Genomic DNA, 17456 nt, shown 5'->3' on the forward strand with positions numbered 1-17456 from the left:
CTTCACAAAGTATACAATAAAAACAGGCCTGCATTTACAGAGGGCCCGTGCATCCTTCATAAAGTATACAATAAAAACAGGCCTGCATTTACAGAGGGCCCGTGCATCCTTCATAAAGTATACAATAAAAACAGGGCTGCATTTACAGAGGGCCCGTGCCTCCTTCATAAACTATACAATAAAAACAGGCCTGCATTTACAGAGGGCCCGTGCATCCTTCATAAAGTATACAATAAAAACAGGCCTGCATTCACAGCAGGCCCGTGCATCCTTCACAAAGTATACAATAAAAACAGGCCTGCATTTACAAAGGGCCCGTGCATCCTTCATAAACTATACAATAAAAACAGGCCTGCATTTACAGAGGGCCCGTGCATCCTTCATAAAGTATACAATAAAAACAGGCCTGCATTTACAGAGGACGTGCATAATTCACAATGTATGTAATAAAAAGGGCCAGAAAAAAATCAAGCGACAGGACGAGCCTTTCAGCTCCTTATAAATCCTGTTCTGTTTAATTAAAAACAGCAACAAATAACAAAGCTCCACTGTTCTCTCTGCATCCATATAGCTGCGAACATTTAGCAGTGGCCAAAGCAATCCGGATAACAGTGTTAATTACAGTTAATTACTGACAAATAAGAACAATAGGCTCCAGCAGCACCCCGTCCTTTCGGATCTCCCCCTGAGGAGCCCTAAAGCATCGCCGCCAAGGTGGCGAGGATCCCGCCAATCACGGGACGAGGCCGGCGCCCCCCACCTGGCACCTTTCCAGCCACAGGGAAAGACTCCGAGACAGAAGCACTGCAGCGGCAATTTGCCACGAATTGGTACCTCACTTTCTGTTTACTCAATGCCTTCCTCGAGGAGTCCAACCGGGCAACTCGGGCAGCGTCGTTGCTGTGATGACCCAAGAAGCTGGTTATGGAGCTTCATGTTTATCAGGGTGTGCTGGAGGTACAAGACACACACTTAATGACACCGATCATGAGCGATAATAATATTCCCTCTCCACCTTCAAAAAAGGCCTCAAGACCCATCTGTTCCAGGAACACTAGCCGGGTGCATCTCAATGTTCCCCGAATGTTCTTAATGTCACACTATCTCCTGATTGAGAAACATTCATATTTATTTAGTTCTTCCTTTATATGGTAGATGCTGTGTAGCTCTTGCTCCTACACTGCTTACACATGAACATTCACTGGAAGCTCTATGCGTCTAATGGGCCGTTTGCCTCCCAAAAGCATCTACTATAATAAAATCTATGTAAATGTAATAGGTTTAAATACTCCCTTTGCGAGGACTACATATCTAAAATTGACTAAGCCTGTTATTGGACAGAGTAACACTGAGGCAGGAGGTGTTTTACTCGCTCTCTGTTGTGTCGTCGAAGCCAGAACGTCCCGGTGAGCAAAAGGCAGGTGCATGACGTCAGGAGAGGCGGCCATATGCCGTGTCTTCATGTCTCTCCACGGTTTGCTCTTCTGTCTTAAAAAGGAAAAACTGTATGTTCCTCATTGAGGCAAAATCATGCCAGATATGGTTGACGAAAGAAGCTGGTGATGCCTGATTCCTGGAATCTGATGTCAAATGCAAAGAGGTCCCAGTGTTTGGAAACTAGAGCCAGAAGTTTGCCCTGGGGGTTGGTCAGTAGGCCTTGTAGGACCTGCCTGTGACCTGCTGAGGAGGGCAGACATCCTGAACCCCGCCAATGTCCTGCTTGACTGCTGATGGTCCAAGAGTTCCAGACTAGCCTACTGGCACCAGTATGACCCTGCCGGGCGTGCTCCCCGCTCGGGACATATGCTCCGCGAGCAGTTGGAACAGACGGAGAGTCGTGATACACACCAAGGGAGCCTGTTTTTGTTTTGTTTGAGGAGGGTCCTGGTGGCAGCCCGAGATTTCTCTGGCCCGAGATGTTCAGCGCGGTTCAGCTTCCAGAACTCCACTCCATCTTTTGAGGTCCTCTCATTTTAAGTATTCGCCGGACACTTTATCCAAAGCTACGTAGATTTCTGAGTCACACCCCACTGCTTTTCTTTATCAGCATCCACGCCCTCCTGCTAAAGTTCTTAACAATTGTCAAATTTAGGGTGCATTTCTATGCAATTGTCAGGAAGGTGAGGTGGCACTCAGGTGGGGGGGCACGATCTCGCAGGTTTCCACTCAGATTGCAGTCTGACAAGCACTCATCACGATATCACCACCACTCCCCCCCCCCCACCACCCCCCAGGCTTCCTGTGACTTGTCATACCACCGAGTCACACCGACGATGGAAACTTCGAGCCTCGCGAAAGCTGCGAATGAGCACCGAGGGATGAGCAGAAATTAGCCGCTTCCCACCTTCCAGAAATAACATGTCGAGTCAAACAAGTGCATTCTGGGATTCTGATCCTCAGGTTCCCCTGAGTGACTGCGAGCTTAAGCCAATCAAAAGCATAATTGCACCACCACATCCCACTATGACTTTTTCATCCACGGATGTCTCCTCTCCTCCGGCCTCCGTGGGGATTCGCAGCCCTGACAGGAAACAGCGGACGCAGGCTGAGACAGAGTCCCGAAGACCCTGCGTCACGCTCCGCTCACCCTGGACGCCTTTCCACCCAACGGATCGCATCAAGGGAAAAAGGAAACAGAAGACCATACAGCTATTTCCCAGCCCTCTGTGGGCTCTCATCACCTGAAACAAGACAGCTTTACCTGCTCTCCACACTCAGGGTCGGCATTGCTGTTCCTGGGATCCTACTCAGTCAGATCGTAGATACTGTATATCGAGTACTGACAGCCCATCTGATAGCTTCATAGCTGCCGGTTTGGCTGCATAAACAGGTGGGTGTCATTAAAGCCAGGCGTTATTAAATTAGCGCAGTGAGAGGCCAGTGGGTCTGCATACCCAGCTTCACCACCCCGCATTATCAAATTAATTGTGAGCAGCGCGGCGTTTAATGAGAAACCACAGGCACGATAAAGCCAGAGCACAAAGGGGTTCATTATTCCAGCTATGATCCCTCCTGCTAGGTCTACAGACTGTCTCTCGGGCAAACAGTAGGCAGCCTCTGCAGGCCCCCAAGGACATGGGGCTTGGCCCCCTTGGCTCTATCCATCCAGCCATGCCTCCACTGCCACCTCCTGCAGAAATGAGGACTTTGGACTCAAGCTAATTTTTGGGTGGGTAAAGTAGTTCATGCTCAGGTTTCTTGTTCATGGGACCACACTCAAGAAGTCACTTTACCCTCCACCCTTGTCCCCTCAGGGCTAGCATGTAAAGTCAGACGATGGTAGCTGGCTACATGCTGCTTCAGCATCTCCTAAATAAGGAACGTCATTTTCTATTTAGTGTAATGACTGTTTGTGGCCAACAGGGGGCCCCACACGAATGCGTGGTTAGGGTGGGGGTAAACACTGCTGCTGTTCACGCTGCATTGGCCAAAAGGCTTCCTGACAGCCGTGCCAGGTAACACCCTGCGGTCTCATTGCTGCGGAAATGCGGCCAAGCGATCTGACCGCTTTGGTCTGCACATCTTCAATCTGCAATGTATCTTTAAATTAAAAGGCTCCCAACATGCAAAACGCCCGCCTGGAAATCATCACACTGAGACTGACAGCTCTCAGAATACAGCCCCCCCCCCCCCCAGAGATCAAGATAGCAGTTAAATGCCAAATAGCCCCCTATTCCCACATCTCCACAAACTGCAGGAGAAAATTTTCAGCATGCCAGCTGCCACCACGCACACAAACACACACACACACACACACACACACACACACACACACACACACAGGTTTATAACTATATCTGTCTGGGGATTCTCCATTCATTTCTAAGGGAAAAACTCTAATCCTTAATCCCAGCCCTAACCTTAACCATAAGTAACCAAACAAAATACGAGACTTTTCGTATTTCCTTCATTGCATTCACAGATCTTTTTGGGGACCCAAACAACATCAAAATAAAGTATTTATTACACTGTAGGGTACATTTGGTCCCCACAATGTTATATAAACATAATCCCCACATACATACACACACACACATACAATGTGCCTCCAGGGCAGCTTGGTGGTTAAAGTCAACCGGCTGTCCTCAGCCTTGTGCCTCTGGTCACACATAAAGGCTTCACTATCTCCCTTAATGACCTTTTTTGCAGCTTTCAGTAGGTCAATTTGCTTGCACAGCAGGGGGTGCTGTAGGGAATGTTTGACGCAGTACATCCGCACTGCCCTCTCTCTGCGCTCCCTATACCACCCATAATTCCTTGGTTGCATTGCTGTGGGCCGCCCAATAAACAAAGTTTAAGTTCCATGACATCACTTCCGCCCATGTGACAGGACGCACTGACTGCACAGACGGCCCGCAGTGCAGATGCAGTTAAAAAGAGCCAGACGCCCCCGCGGCTGCAAAAAGGAAATTAGGAGAGACGGAGGTTCAGAGCGGCACCTGGCTACAAACAGCCCATTATCACGGCCGGTGGGCAGCACAACAGTTTCCACCTGAGAAGCCATCGATCACACAAGTTCTATTCTGGCTCCAGTTTCTTGATAAATCTCCTGACATCTCGCAGATCACCTACCAAAGAGGCCAACTAGATGAACGGCATAGAGACTCATACAGAACCTTCCAGCAAAACGGAATCATACAAAGATAGCAGAAGCTGAGAGGAGCGGCTGATTCGCCCGAGTGATTCGGGGTTAGAGCACAGCGGAGGTTACAGTTCACCCTGGCCGTCATGTCACATCCGTGTCCTTCATCTCTGCCCCCTCCGCAGCCCTTACACTGCACTCAACATGCTCGCCTGAACTACCTTTGACTAACCTTCCAATCCCAGAAGACCTCCAGATTCACAGTCATGGATGTGGTCTAGTTTGCTGGTCCTCACACCAGTTTCATTTCTGGTACTTGAGAAGCCAGTCCAGTCCCGAAACCACTCACCTCATTCCCAACGATTCTATGTTATTCACAGAGGCTGAGCTAACTGGTTAAGATGAAGTGAGCGGGTGACATCACTTCCTGCTACACTGACAAAACTAACTCAATGCAGCATGAATAGCATACAGACAGGGTCGGGATCCTCACTTACTGTGGGCCTAAGTATGAAGAGCATGGAAATGTGTTACCCAAGTAATTTTAAGCATGGTGTGATGGTTGGTACCAGACATGGCGGTCCCAGCATCTCAGAAACAGCCACCAACCTTGGATTTTCACACACCGCAGTGTCTAGAGTTCACAGGGACTGGTGTGATGAACAAAAAGAGAGAGATCAGAGGAACATAGCCAGACTCGTTAAAGCTGACAGCAAAGGCAGAAGTGTAAAACTAACAGCTCAGCTCAGCAGTGACGTGCAGAAAGTTGTCTCTGAGCACACAACCCATCTACAATCAAAGTGAGTTGGGATTCAGAAGGTTGCCGGTTCAAATCCCTTGGTCTGGCAGAGTGATCCCACCATTGGGTCCTTGAGCAAGACCCTTAACCCCAGTTGCTCCAGAGACTGGCTGACCCTGCTGCCTCCTCTACGTCAGTTCCATGAGGTGGCCTCCTGGGGTGATGTTCCAGCTGTACTGAAGGAGGTCCCATTTATATGCTAAGAACTCATTAGCCGTATTTCCTTCACTATCTGATCAATCTCCTCCAGAACCATCTCTACTGTCAGGTGGCCAGGTCATGTGATGCGACACTATCACTCTCCTTTGTCAGCGGCTTGGTATTCCCAAACTTGACTGGTGTTGTATATGCATCCACTGCACATATACACGTATCAATGCAAGTACAATCTGTGCTAATGCACTTCCTCCAGTTAACATTAAACGCTTCAACATATTAGCGCTTCAGTTAATGTGAAGTTATGGTAATATTTCTGAAGATTGCGGTGCTATAACACATTCCTGAGAAGTCATTCCATCAGGCAATGACGTGGTGGAAAGAGAACACTAAGCGGAGGCCATCGGAGGGAAAGCTGCCGTTCTGCATCTCCCCTCCAACGCTCAGCCGTGCGGTAACATACTACCTATGCTAAGCCCAGTATCTCCATCAGCTTTCTGTCCATTAACACCTCAGACCTTTCAGGTAATGAGAATCGCTCTAGGGGAAGCGATCGCCTACCAATCGAGGCGTTCAAAATGGCCGCCATCCACCATTTCCTGTTCGGAGCAGTGAGACAGCAGTGCACACCCACACCAAACCTCTGAGCATGTTAGTCTTAAACATGGACCCCGCTGTCATCTATGGATGGGACCAGCGGCACTGTATACCCCCCACTAATGGTGAACTTGTATGGGGCCCCAAAGGATAGCGTGAGCCAACTGCCTACGCCTAGAGGCAGCATTTACCATCACTCAAACCACACATTTTTGTGGGTCCCTGAGGTTTGGCGCCCCCCTGTTGGCCACAAACAGTTACTACACTGAATATAAAATAAATGCATTCCTTATTTAGGAGATGCTGAAGAAGCACGTACTGCTAACCAGCTCCTTAGCTACCATCTTCTAACTGTCTAGCTATCCATTTTATTTTTTTAAATATCTGAGTGGAGATGGGGGGGGGACAGAAAGTGAATTTTTGAGCGGGGGCCTAGGAGCAACAAACCGACGCCTATACAGCACATAGCCAGACACAGCGACAGCAATTGGAAAAGCCCCTTAGTAACAATGCACATCGTTAAATGTGCAACAGAGGTGAGAGGACGTCCCACTGATCGTCCTGACTGGGAAACAATAGCCCTGCTTTCGAAACGACAAAAGCCCCCCGTGGAGAGCCTCTGGGCCGCATTTGGAGCCACTGAAACAGAAGAACAAGGAGGACAAGTTATTGGTTTGTTAGCTGGCCGGTACGCAACCATAATGCAGTACCTCGCTTAATCAGCAGCGGTCTTCCCCTCGGAAGATACCAGACAAAAGGTTCCCGCTTTTTTACAGCACTTTGTAAGCTTACCCTTAAGCAGAATAAGCTAATAATTGATTACTTCTGCCTTTGTAACATTTTTCCAGAATGAGAGTGTAATAGATCATGGTTCATTAGCATCTGGTACATAACGGTACGGTGCATCGGATCCTTATCGGGAATTCTTTTAAATTTTTATCCCTCTATTGACACTTTTGAAATAAGTCTTTTTGAAGAAGAAAAAAACTGGCCAAAGGCAGAGGAATCGATAACCACTTACTATGCTGACCAGTCAGCTGGACTGCTGTGCTGTATCTACCGAGTATGAACATAAAGCCTGATCACACCTGTCCGTATCTTTCCATTAAAAATCACCATTTTCCACTCAACAAGCTGCTAATTAAGAGATGAGAACCGAACCAAGGAGCCTGATTAGCCGGAGAAGTCTTGTGGGCTTGTGTATTTTTTCCCCGCAGAGGGTCTAATTAGCCATTTTAATTGCCAGATAAATTGTGCCAGTTCAATTTTGGAAAAGCGTTATCTTAGGGAAAAACGCAGGTTGAGGAAATTAAAAGGCATATTCACCTGAGTCTCTGAACTGAGTCTCATCTTATTTCAGAAAATATTCCGCAGAAGTATGTTCCTCTTTACCGAGTCAGTTTATGTTACTTTCAGGGTAACAGGCCAATCAGTGAGCTGGGCTTGTTAGCCTATTAGTGAGTAGCGAGTTAGCATGTTAGCCTGCCCTGTTTGTTTCTGCCTGCCTGCACTCCGCAAAGGAAGTCATATTCAAAATAATATCAAATTCTGAGGCATACGCAATAGGGACACCAGAAAATAACGAGAGACAGTTACAGTCTATATCAGGTGCGTCTATATCCGGTGTGATATTAAAAACCCAAATAGCACAGCTACGATTATGTTGCATAACACGACCTACTGCAGTATGGCTGCATTTTTGGGTCTGTCTTAATCATTAACATTATCCTCAGCGAATACAGTTCATTTTAAATACATCCAAATGCATAGCGTAGCACCGGCGGCGCGCATGTCCCAGCATGCCCTGCGTGCAGTTGTGAATAGCCCTGGTTGTGTTGTTGCTGTTATTGTTAATGGTTAATTCCTTATTGTTGCACATGTGTTTACCATGTCTTGTGTGTACCCTGTACGATCCTCGTGTGTAATTAGCTTACGTAAATCTCCCACCGTGTACGCGTCTTACAGTTCGGCGTCTGACAATTCTGTGTTTCCTATATGTAATTGGGCTTTGGTGCTCATTGGGAGTCTGATGTAGTCCTTGTAAGCACTATTAATAAAGAGCATATTTTCCCAGCCAGCGAGTCTCCGTGTTTTTCTGCTCCCGTGATGCTTCGGTCCGCATGACACCACCCTATATTCCCGTACAATATCATCATTAACATTTCATATTTGTTTAATCTCAGGATAATAAAATGACATTTAAAACTGATATAAAAAATGATTTGTCCTACGAAAACGACCATGATGTGTACATATTGAAATAAGGCAGCAGAGTGCACAGGAAGGGGCCGTAAGTCCTTGTATGAGGCCTTGCAACAGTGATGCCACCTGAGAACCCCGAGGAGCAGCCATGTTTGCCCAGAGCCTCAAGGCATTTCAGTGATCTTCCCCTTAACCATCTACAGCAAGGGTGAGACCTCAGTAGCTACAGCAGGTAGCTGCCCATTGTTGACCACCACACAACCAGCCAAGGAGGGGAACTGGCTTAGTGAAACATCAGCAGGTGTTTCATCAGAGGGAGGTGGGGCGGTCATGAGACCAGGGTGTCATGACCCAGGACACAAAACGCCAGTCCGCCACAGTAATGACCGCGGACACATGGCCTCCGCGGGCCTGTGAGTCAGCTTGCGGTCGTCATGGGTGTCTGTCCCACAAATAAGTTCGACGAGCTGCCAGCAGCCATGTGTCACCCAGGACGCCACTCGCTCGGCTGTGTGCAGAAAGCTAAAGCATCTCTTCTGGGATTTCCAGCCCATTAGTCAGGCCACATTTATCCCGGGATGGTAAATGACTGCTGAAATATAATATTTGTGCTCATCAATGTTTATCGCATATTCTATATCGCACACTGAGCATTTTTTACATCACAGACATATGGCCACGCATATGGGAAAATGCAGCAGATATTTCAGTGGGGCTTGACAGACAGGGCCAGCTCTGGATGCTCTGATACCCGAGGCGATCGTCTCTCTCGCCTTTAGGGCAGGCTGACCCTGTTGACAAGCAGGATAACCCAGCAGTTATCAAGTAAGCAAATTAGTTTACTGCCGGGGTGTCCTCTCCATATACTGCGGGCCTGTACCCATCATGCAACTTGCTGTCAAGTGTTCCCTTTCTCGTTTTTACTTTATCCTTCATATCTCCATGGAAACAGGAGATTGGGACATTGACATTTTGTATCAACGTTACAACAACTGCACAACTAAAAGGTTAGGCATGTCTAACTTACTCGTCTAAGGAAAGACTAGTCCAGTGCAGTGCAGTGCAGACCAGTCCAGTGCAGTGCAGAGCAGTGCTGGCTAGTCCAAACCTGTCCAGAGCAGTTCAGACCAGTCCTAATCATCCCAAACCTCCCCAGAGCAGTTCAGACCAGTCCTAATCATCCCAAACCTGTCCAGAGCAGTTCAGACCAGTCCAGATCAGTCCTAATCATCCCAAACGTGTCCAAAGCAGTTCAGACAAGTCCAGACCAGTCCTAATCATCCCAAACCTGTCCAGAGAAGGATTCTTCATCCTAGTCCCCATGACCTGCCTCGTGTGCCTTTTTCCCTCTTAACTGACTGGTCCTGATTGAGCATTTGATTGGATGAGTAGCACTAATCAAATCAAGTTAAACTGAAGACTTTTCACATATCTGACGACCCCCTCTAATTTCCCAATCACTGTTAGTCCTTGAGCAATCAAGCAAGGCCTTTATTCATTCAAGGCAAATACTAATTTAAGGATAGCTTCATAGATGGTCAAATAAAAGGATCAAAATGTCACTTAAACCAGGAATATGCCAGTAACACGCCTATAATTATTCTATGAGGGATTGACTGAAGAAATACCTCAAACTCATTTCATTTTTTCAAGGGTAAAATACTATATTTTCCTTACTTTCTTCATTTTCCAGAACTAACACTAATCAGGTTTATTAAACACAACTGTAAATTAGACTCTCCTGGTTTGTTTGTTCCAGTGATCCCAGGAGCTAAGTTGCTCGGGGCTTTATGCCCCTAGTAGGATCACCCAGGGGAAACAGCTCCTGGGTGAGGAACCAGACGAAGTGTGGCTCACAAGACCCCTAATGAAGAAAAATATATTGGATCCACGGTTTCCTTTGCCCGGACGCGGGTCACCGCCCCCCCCGGAGCCAGGGGTGGGGGCGGGGCTCGATGGCGAGCGCCTGGTGGCCAGGCCTACACCCATGGAGCCTGGTCGGGCGCAGCCCGAACAAGGCACGTGGGTCCCCCCTCCAATGGGCTCACCACCCATGGGAGGGGCCATAGGGGTCGGGAGCGAAGTGATCTGGGCGGCGGCCAAAGGCGGGGACCTTGGCGGTCCGATCCTCGGCTGCAGAAGCTAGCTCTAGGGACATGGAATGTCACCTCTCTGATGGGGAAAGAGCCTGAGCTGGTGCGCGAGGTTGTGAAGTTCCGGCTAGATATAGTCGGACTCACCTCGACGCACGGCTTGGGCTCTGGAACCAGTCTCCTTGAGGGGGGTTGGACCCTTTTCCACTCTGGAGTTGCCCGCGGGGAGAGGCGCCGAGCGGGCGTGGGCATACTTATTGCCCCCAGGCTGGGCGCCTGTACATTGGGGTTTACCGCAGTGGACGAGAGGGTAGCCTCCCTCCGCCTTCGGGTGGGGGGACGGGTCCTGACTGTTGTTTGCACTTATGCGCCAAACGGCAGTTCAGAATACCCACCATTTTTGGAGTAATTGGAAGGGGTGTTGGAGAGAGCTTCTCCTGTTCTGCTGGGGGACTTCAATGCTCATGTGGGCAATGACGGTGAGACCTGGAGGGGTGTGATTGGGAGGAATGGCCCCCCCGATCTGAACCCGAGCGGTGCTTTGTTGTTGGACTTCTGTGCTCATCACGGACTGTCCATAATGAACACCATGTTCAGGCATGAGGGTGTCTCCCTTAGAGAGGGTGAGAAGTTTCGGGTCATTCGGGAGGGACTCAGAGTAGAGCCGCTGCTCCTCCGCATTGAGAGGACCGGCTCCTTGGTACTCTCCACAGGAAGGGAAGCCCTCCGCCCCCCTAGCAGCTCCCCTGCCCCCAGGATCCTGCTGCTCCATCCTGGGCCAGAGCGGGGGCCACAGCTCGGCTGTGAAAAGCTCTTCGGAGACGCAGTGGCTGGCTGCCGTTCAGGCCCCCAGCCGCCCCCCCCCCCCTACCCCCCGCCAACGGCCGCCCAGGCAGCCAAGCTGCTTGCTGAATGCTCACCATCTTGCCCTTTGAAAGTGAGATGGAAATATTTGGCCTCGGAGTTGTTAATTGCTTCAGCGGCCACTATAACCACAGCTATTAATCATGCTAATTACCCGCCTACCCCGTGGTGAACAGAGAGGAAGGGGACGCCAGCGGGCACTGATGGGTGCAGGCAGGCCGAGGCTCACCGGCTCTGCATGTACGGCCCGGCCCTACATTCCCGCTGTGGCCCAGCATCTCGTGGCCTTTCCGGACCGTTCTAATCAGGCGCGTATAGGGGGTCCTGAAGCTCAAACTCCACCCACTTAAGCACACAGTAGTCCTTCCTCAGCACAGCAGGGAGTGAGATCAGCACATCAGCTGAGCGCCCCCCCCCCAAACCAAACGAACATTCAAGCCACTTTTCCAGCGGGGGGGGCTGGAGTCTACCCCAGGCTGCCCAGGGCAAACGGGAGAGGAAATCACCCCGGAGGACACCAGGCCTTCGCAGGGCACATGTCAGGGGCCAGATCCTGGAGCGAATTTCGAGGGGGATTCAAACATGTTATTTTGCTACCTGGCTATAAGCCTGACCAGGTCCTCCTAACACTGCAGGCGGGGAAGGAGGTGAGAGAGCTGCCTACCAAACCTACTCCCATCACACAGCAGAAGCTGGAAAATTCTTCAGTCGATGTTAAACATCAGGACAAACATAATCTAAATAAAAATACATAGTTTTCCCAAAAAGGTTAAGGTAACAGAACGACTGAATCACTCAGAAAAGAGGCTCATTTTGGTAAACGGCTATTAACACTCCCTAGCAACTATTAAAATTCCCTAGCAACAAGCCTTGCATATCCATTAACCTTACCGTTATGTTACTGAGTACTTTAACGACGTAACGATGGAGGGATATTGTTAAACACTCATCAACAAAGCTCAGTTCGTATTTGTGGATCTTTTACATTCCGATTTATTTATTTCGCAGAGACTTTTATCCAAAGCAGCACACAATCGAGAGAGCCGGGTCAGACAGTCCCTTCAGCAAATGCAGGTCAAGAACCTCCCCCAGCGGTGACATCACTTAGTTTGATCCGGCGACCTTCTGATCACAGACACAGGATCCTACCCCATAAAGGCACACACAACCCCCTAAATCTAAAAGCCTCTATGTGGATGATGACTCAACCCGCTACCTTAGAAAATTCCTTTTGTCTAATTCCTTAGAAAAAATATCTCCTAGTGCCGAGAAGATGTCACCGCAATCAGCTGGGCCACATGACATCGCCAGCGAATCACCGGCTCTCATTAAGATGTCACCAGTGCTGCCAAAATGACACAGGCGCTCCGCTTTCAGGCGTGTGTAATTCCTCCCTCTCCATCATCACATCCTTGTGGAAAATTAATAGGGCCCTCTTCAGATCTGCTATTAATGAAGACGGATCATGGAGACGGAGCCGGAATTCCCTCAGAATCAGCACTCCGCTGGAATGTTTCAGCAGATTAGGGCCACGCCGTCACTCTGTCACACTCACATAATTACCAGAGATCTTCTCGGCTGCACTTGTTGACGCGCTCTGGAGAATCGACGTCTTTTCTTCTTTAAGCCCTCTTGAGCGAAACATCCGGGCAGAATATTTTGTAATACTGACGCATCAAGGTTCCCCGGTGCGCTGTTTATACAATCTAATAGCTTTAATGACATCTGCACTGAACGCTACAGGCATTCTGAACTATTCTGTCAACACCAGAATGTGTTAGATATACATAGAAACCGGGGACAGCACCTCCAAGCAAATCAGAATTCACCACAGACTTCATCAGCAAATTCGATTATGGTGTTATCGCTGTAATGGACCAATCAGATCATGAGACACATCTTAGTGATATCATTAAAGCTAGTGTATCTTTCACCACACATACAGAGGAATATGTGTGGGTGCCAAGGTTTGGCCCCCTGTTGGCCACAAACAGTCACTACACTAAATATTAAATAAACACCCTTATTTAGGGTATGCTGAAGCAGCATATGGTTTGCATGTTCTCCGCATGTCGTCTTGGGGTTTCCTCTGGGTACTCCGGTTTCCCCCCTTAGTCCAAAGACATGCTGAGGCTAATTGGAGTTGCTAAATTGCCCGTAGGAGTGCATGTGTGAGTGAATGGTGTGTGAGTGTGCCCTGCGATGGGCTGGCCCCCCATCCTGGGTTGTTCCCTGCCTCTTGCCCATTGCTTCCGGGATAGGCTCCGGACCCCCCGCGACCCAGTAGGATAATCGGTTTGGAAAATGGATGGATGGCTGGATGGATGAAGCAGCATGTTCTGCTAAGCAGCTAGCTAGTTCCCGTCTTCTGACTCATTAACCATTTAGTTTTTGTAATATCTATGTCATCTAGCTGTAGCCTTGGAAACTTCCTAAGAAAACCATGCCTTTTGAAGGTAACAGTTCAGTTCCTGCCACTTCAAGGCGACATTACCATCATCGTCGCGTTATATGGAAAGGACGCGTATCACAGGCTATCACATCTATGAAGCTCTACACCTGAAGTGGCTGGTTTACCGTACTACACTGTGTTTTCAGCTCCTTCCTGGGAGAGCCATCTGTTTGTGGAGTTTATCAGGCACTCTCACAGACAACATGGCTAACATTCGCACTTAAATATAGCATGGCTTCCGACCTCCTCGGGGGACATCACTATGTGAATTATACCACCACTCCTTCTGACGTACCCCTACTGCAAAAGGAGTGGGAAATCATTCATTATCACAATAGCGGTTATCCCTTATCTCACGCACTGACCAGAATAAAAACATACCCGTGTGTAAAAGGAACCATTACCAGGCATTATCTGGGCACACAGGACTGCCGCGTTTACAGAGTAATGTGCAGGAGGGCAGGAGGCGGCTGTCATGGCGACAGTGGAAGCAGAAGCGGCCCCGGCGGAGCTTAGCGCACATCTGATAGTGGCAAAGAGACATGTGAGGCTCTCAGAGTCCATCACCGCCGCCCTGTAGGAGGCTTAGCAGGTCAAGAGCGTGGAAGGGACTGCAGGGTCCTTCTTATCCAGCCCACAGCTGGTGGAAGGCTGGGTAGTGGTAGCTGAGATGGGCTGGTTCCACACACAACTCAGAACCCCCTCCCCCCTATCAGACTAACCTTATCGGTGCTATTGAGGTCACACCAACCAACTTTACACACAATTAACTCACTTTTTCACGTTTTCACATTGAAGGATGTTTACTGAAGGAATTCAGGAAAACCTCCATCAAAATTTTTATTGAATAAATTGTACTTTAATCATCTTTGAGGATGCGGGTCCAGCAGAGACACGAGAAACAAGAAGGTGTGCTACACTACAGTGCTACACTACAGTGCTACACTGTATATCCCCGTGGCAAACTGTTTAATGCATTACTGGTGAATATTGCTAATATATGTCTCAGTTCACATGACATTTGAATTCACCTAGGCAAACCTGAACACGCGTAATTGAGAGTACCCCAACCATGAGCATGGATACTTGAGAGTACCCAAAACCGGGGCACGGGTACTCCAGAGTTCCCCAACCATGAGCATGGGTACTTGAGAGTACCAAAAACTGGGGCACGGGTAATCGAGAGTACCCAAAACCTTGGCTCGGGTACTCCAGAGTTCCCCAACCCTGAGCACGAGTACTTGAGAGAACCCAAAACTTGGGCACTGGTACTCCAGAGTATCCCAACTCTGGGCACAGGTAATCAAGAGCACCCCAAACCTAGACACAGGTACTCGGGAGTAGCCCAACCCTGGGCGCACATTCACTGCTGCTTACAACGTTACATTTGCTCCTTATATCATTAAGAGGAAGTACAGAGCACTGAAAGCGGACTATCCCCATAACAAACTCTCCTAAGAAACCATCTCTAGGGCTGGGGACAGAATTAGCAAGGTAGCCTCGTTATCGGGAAAGAGAGGTGAGCAGGACGGCAGCCTGTCGTAATGAGCTGTCACACATCTCACTCCGCAGCGCCCTGCAAACGCACAGCCTCATCCGCCAAATTAAGTGGGAGATGCATATTACATTTTAACAGAAAAACAGTCCCCAGCTGTGCTAATTATTGTTTTATTCCTCTTTAATAGGATCAAATAGAGTTCAGCATTTCATTAGTGGAGCGTAGCGACTTGGTGTTAAGTTCTACAGCCAGGGAGGGCAATGCCACTACTTATGCATCCAAATGCTGTAATGAACTATGGTTTGTGATATTCAAGTATCATTTAATGAGGTTTTGGCGAATCAAATTGCCAGCCTGGCTCTTCAGTAACGAAGGTCCAGAATTGACGCTTACTGGGCATTTAGACTAAATCCAGCAGGCTGGTGTCTCTGTGGGTGAAACAACAGAAGAGAGCAGGTGGGGCCCAAACCGGCCCCAAGCTGTGGAGTGCAGCAGGGGACGGGTGGAGACTGGGTCAAAACCCATGTCCAGAGGAGAAGAAAGTCAGTCTGTCAGCCTGAAATGATCAGAGTAAAAGTCCTGCTCCGATTCCTCGCCTTGTTCCTTCTCCGTGTTCCGGCCCCTTCGGACCCTTCGAGGTCGGTGAAGGCCTGTCCTCCTCATACCCCTCCCCCAAACTTTCAGGAATCTTTCCGCTGCTGTTCCATGAGAGCAGTGGGCAGCATAAATATCGTTTGTCGGGAATCCTGCTCACCCCCTGCGTCTCTCTATACAAACAGGGACCCCATACATATTTCATCCGCCAGCGGACAAGCGGCTTGAAAGGAGACGACTGCTGATATGAAACTAAGCCTTCCCACAATTCCCCAGCACCGCCAGATAACAGTCATATTGCGTGCATGTGGTCCATGCTGCTCCAGCGGGACCACAGCGGCTCAAATCCCAGCCCCCGCCGACCAGCAGGCCTGGATTAATTCTAATGGAATCTTCTGGAAAAATACAAAGCCCCGCTGTTAAAAGGTTTGGGACGCGTTGTGTTTATCTCAGGCAGGCAGCATCCACGCTGACCAGCGGCATAGCTCTGAAGCGTTAGCGCGACTCAGATGTGAGGCCGATCACCCTCGGCTGCTCTGGGCGGGAGTCGGGGTCATCCCAGCCCCGGGGACTCGGTACCTGATAAACCTCGCTGCCACACAGCTGTGTGAGCAGGACACCTGCTGGACATGAATATTCAAGCAGGGCTGAAAAGGCCCCACAATCGGCACACTGTCCTGCAGGCATCCGCCCCCATTCACACGCCGCTTGTATGATTGGTGAAACCCACCTGGGGGGCGGGGGGACGCGACCCCCAAGCCCACATGCCCCCCCTCCCCCCCCCCGCAGAGCTGGAGTGCATGCTCTCAAAGAGGCTCTCTGATCCTTAACACAATTATTAACGCAAAGCTTTCCGGAAGCTACCTCACATCCTTCCATCATATCTTTTTCTGTCCCTGAAAAACGACGCTGTTTATATCACCAACCATCACCATAAAAGGGACACACACACACCCTGCCTGTATCACCAAACACATACCCCAAATTGCCCCCTGTATGTATCTCACATGTACTACATGTCAGATTCCATCTAATTAGCTATCGTGTGATACAATTACAATTACTATTACAGTGGTGGCAATAGAGTTTCAATGATCCGCAGTATGTCGGCCCTCTGCTGCCTCGGACCCTGCACTGGATTGTAGGCTATGAAGATCGATGGGTGGATGGATGGATGGTTGGATGGGTGGGTGGATGGATGGATTATTCTTATTATGCAGTTACTTAATAATAGAATATTTTAACCAAAGGACCTTACATACATTTTGAGCTATAACCCATTTTTTCAGGTAGTCATTTTACAGAAACTAGTAGAGAAGATTTTAATAAGCTCCTAGAGGATCTCACTGAAGATCAAGAAGGAGCCGTGGGAGACAGTTCTGGGGAGGGTTGGGAGGAGGAACGACGAGGAGCACATCTGGGGAGTGAGTCAGGAAGAGTTCCTGTGAGGAGTAAAGCTAGGGAGGAGCTGTGAGAAGCAGAGCAGGAGGAGGACCCAGCGACACTGCGACCTCCCCTAGTCACGCAGAGACTGGAGCCAACAGAGGGCGGCAGGAGGGGAGAACAGGCCACCGGCCAGGCCGGCAGCTCCGCACTCTCACCGTCTCTGCACACACCAA

The 17456-nt window shown here is 49.2% G+C and overlaps 1 protein-coding gene across 3 annotated transcripts in view; it reads right to left on the reverse strand.

Moving 5' to 3' along the window:
* LOC125713012 (metabotropic glutamate receptor 4-like) overlaps positions 1-17456 on the reverse strand; it is a 182361-nt gene that overhangs the window by 157753 nt on the left and 7152 nt on the right. Inside the window, exon 1 of one of the 3 annotated variants that reach the window (XM_048983701.1) lies at positions 835-973. The exons of the other annotated variants lie outside the window; for them this stretch is intronic. The gene's annotated coding sequence lies outside the window, so the exon portion shown is untranslated. Of the gene's footprint in view, positions 1-834; positions 974-17456 lie in introns of those variants that run through there. 3 annotated transcript variants of the gene reach the window in all.

Source organism: Brienomyrus brachyistius, chromosome 18 (genome assembly GCF_023856365.1).
Source record: "Brienomyrus brachyistius isolate T26 chromosome 18, BBRACH_0.4, whole genome shotgun sequence".
Lineage (NCBI taxonomy): Eukaryota > Metazoa > Chordata > Actinopteri > Osteoglossiformes > Mormyridae > Brienomyrus > Brienomyrus brachyistius.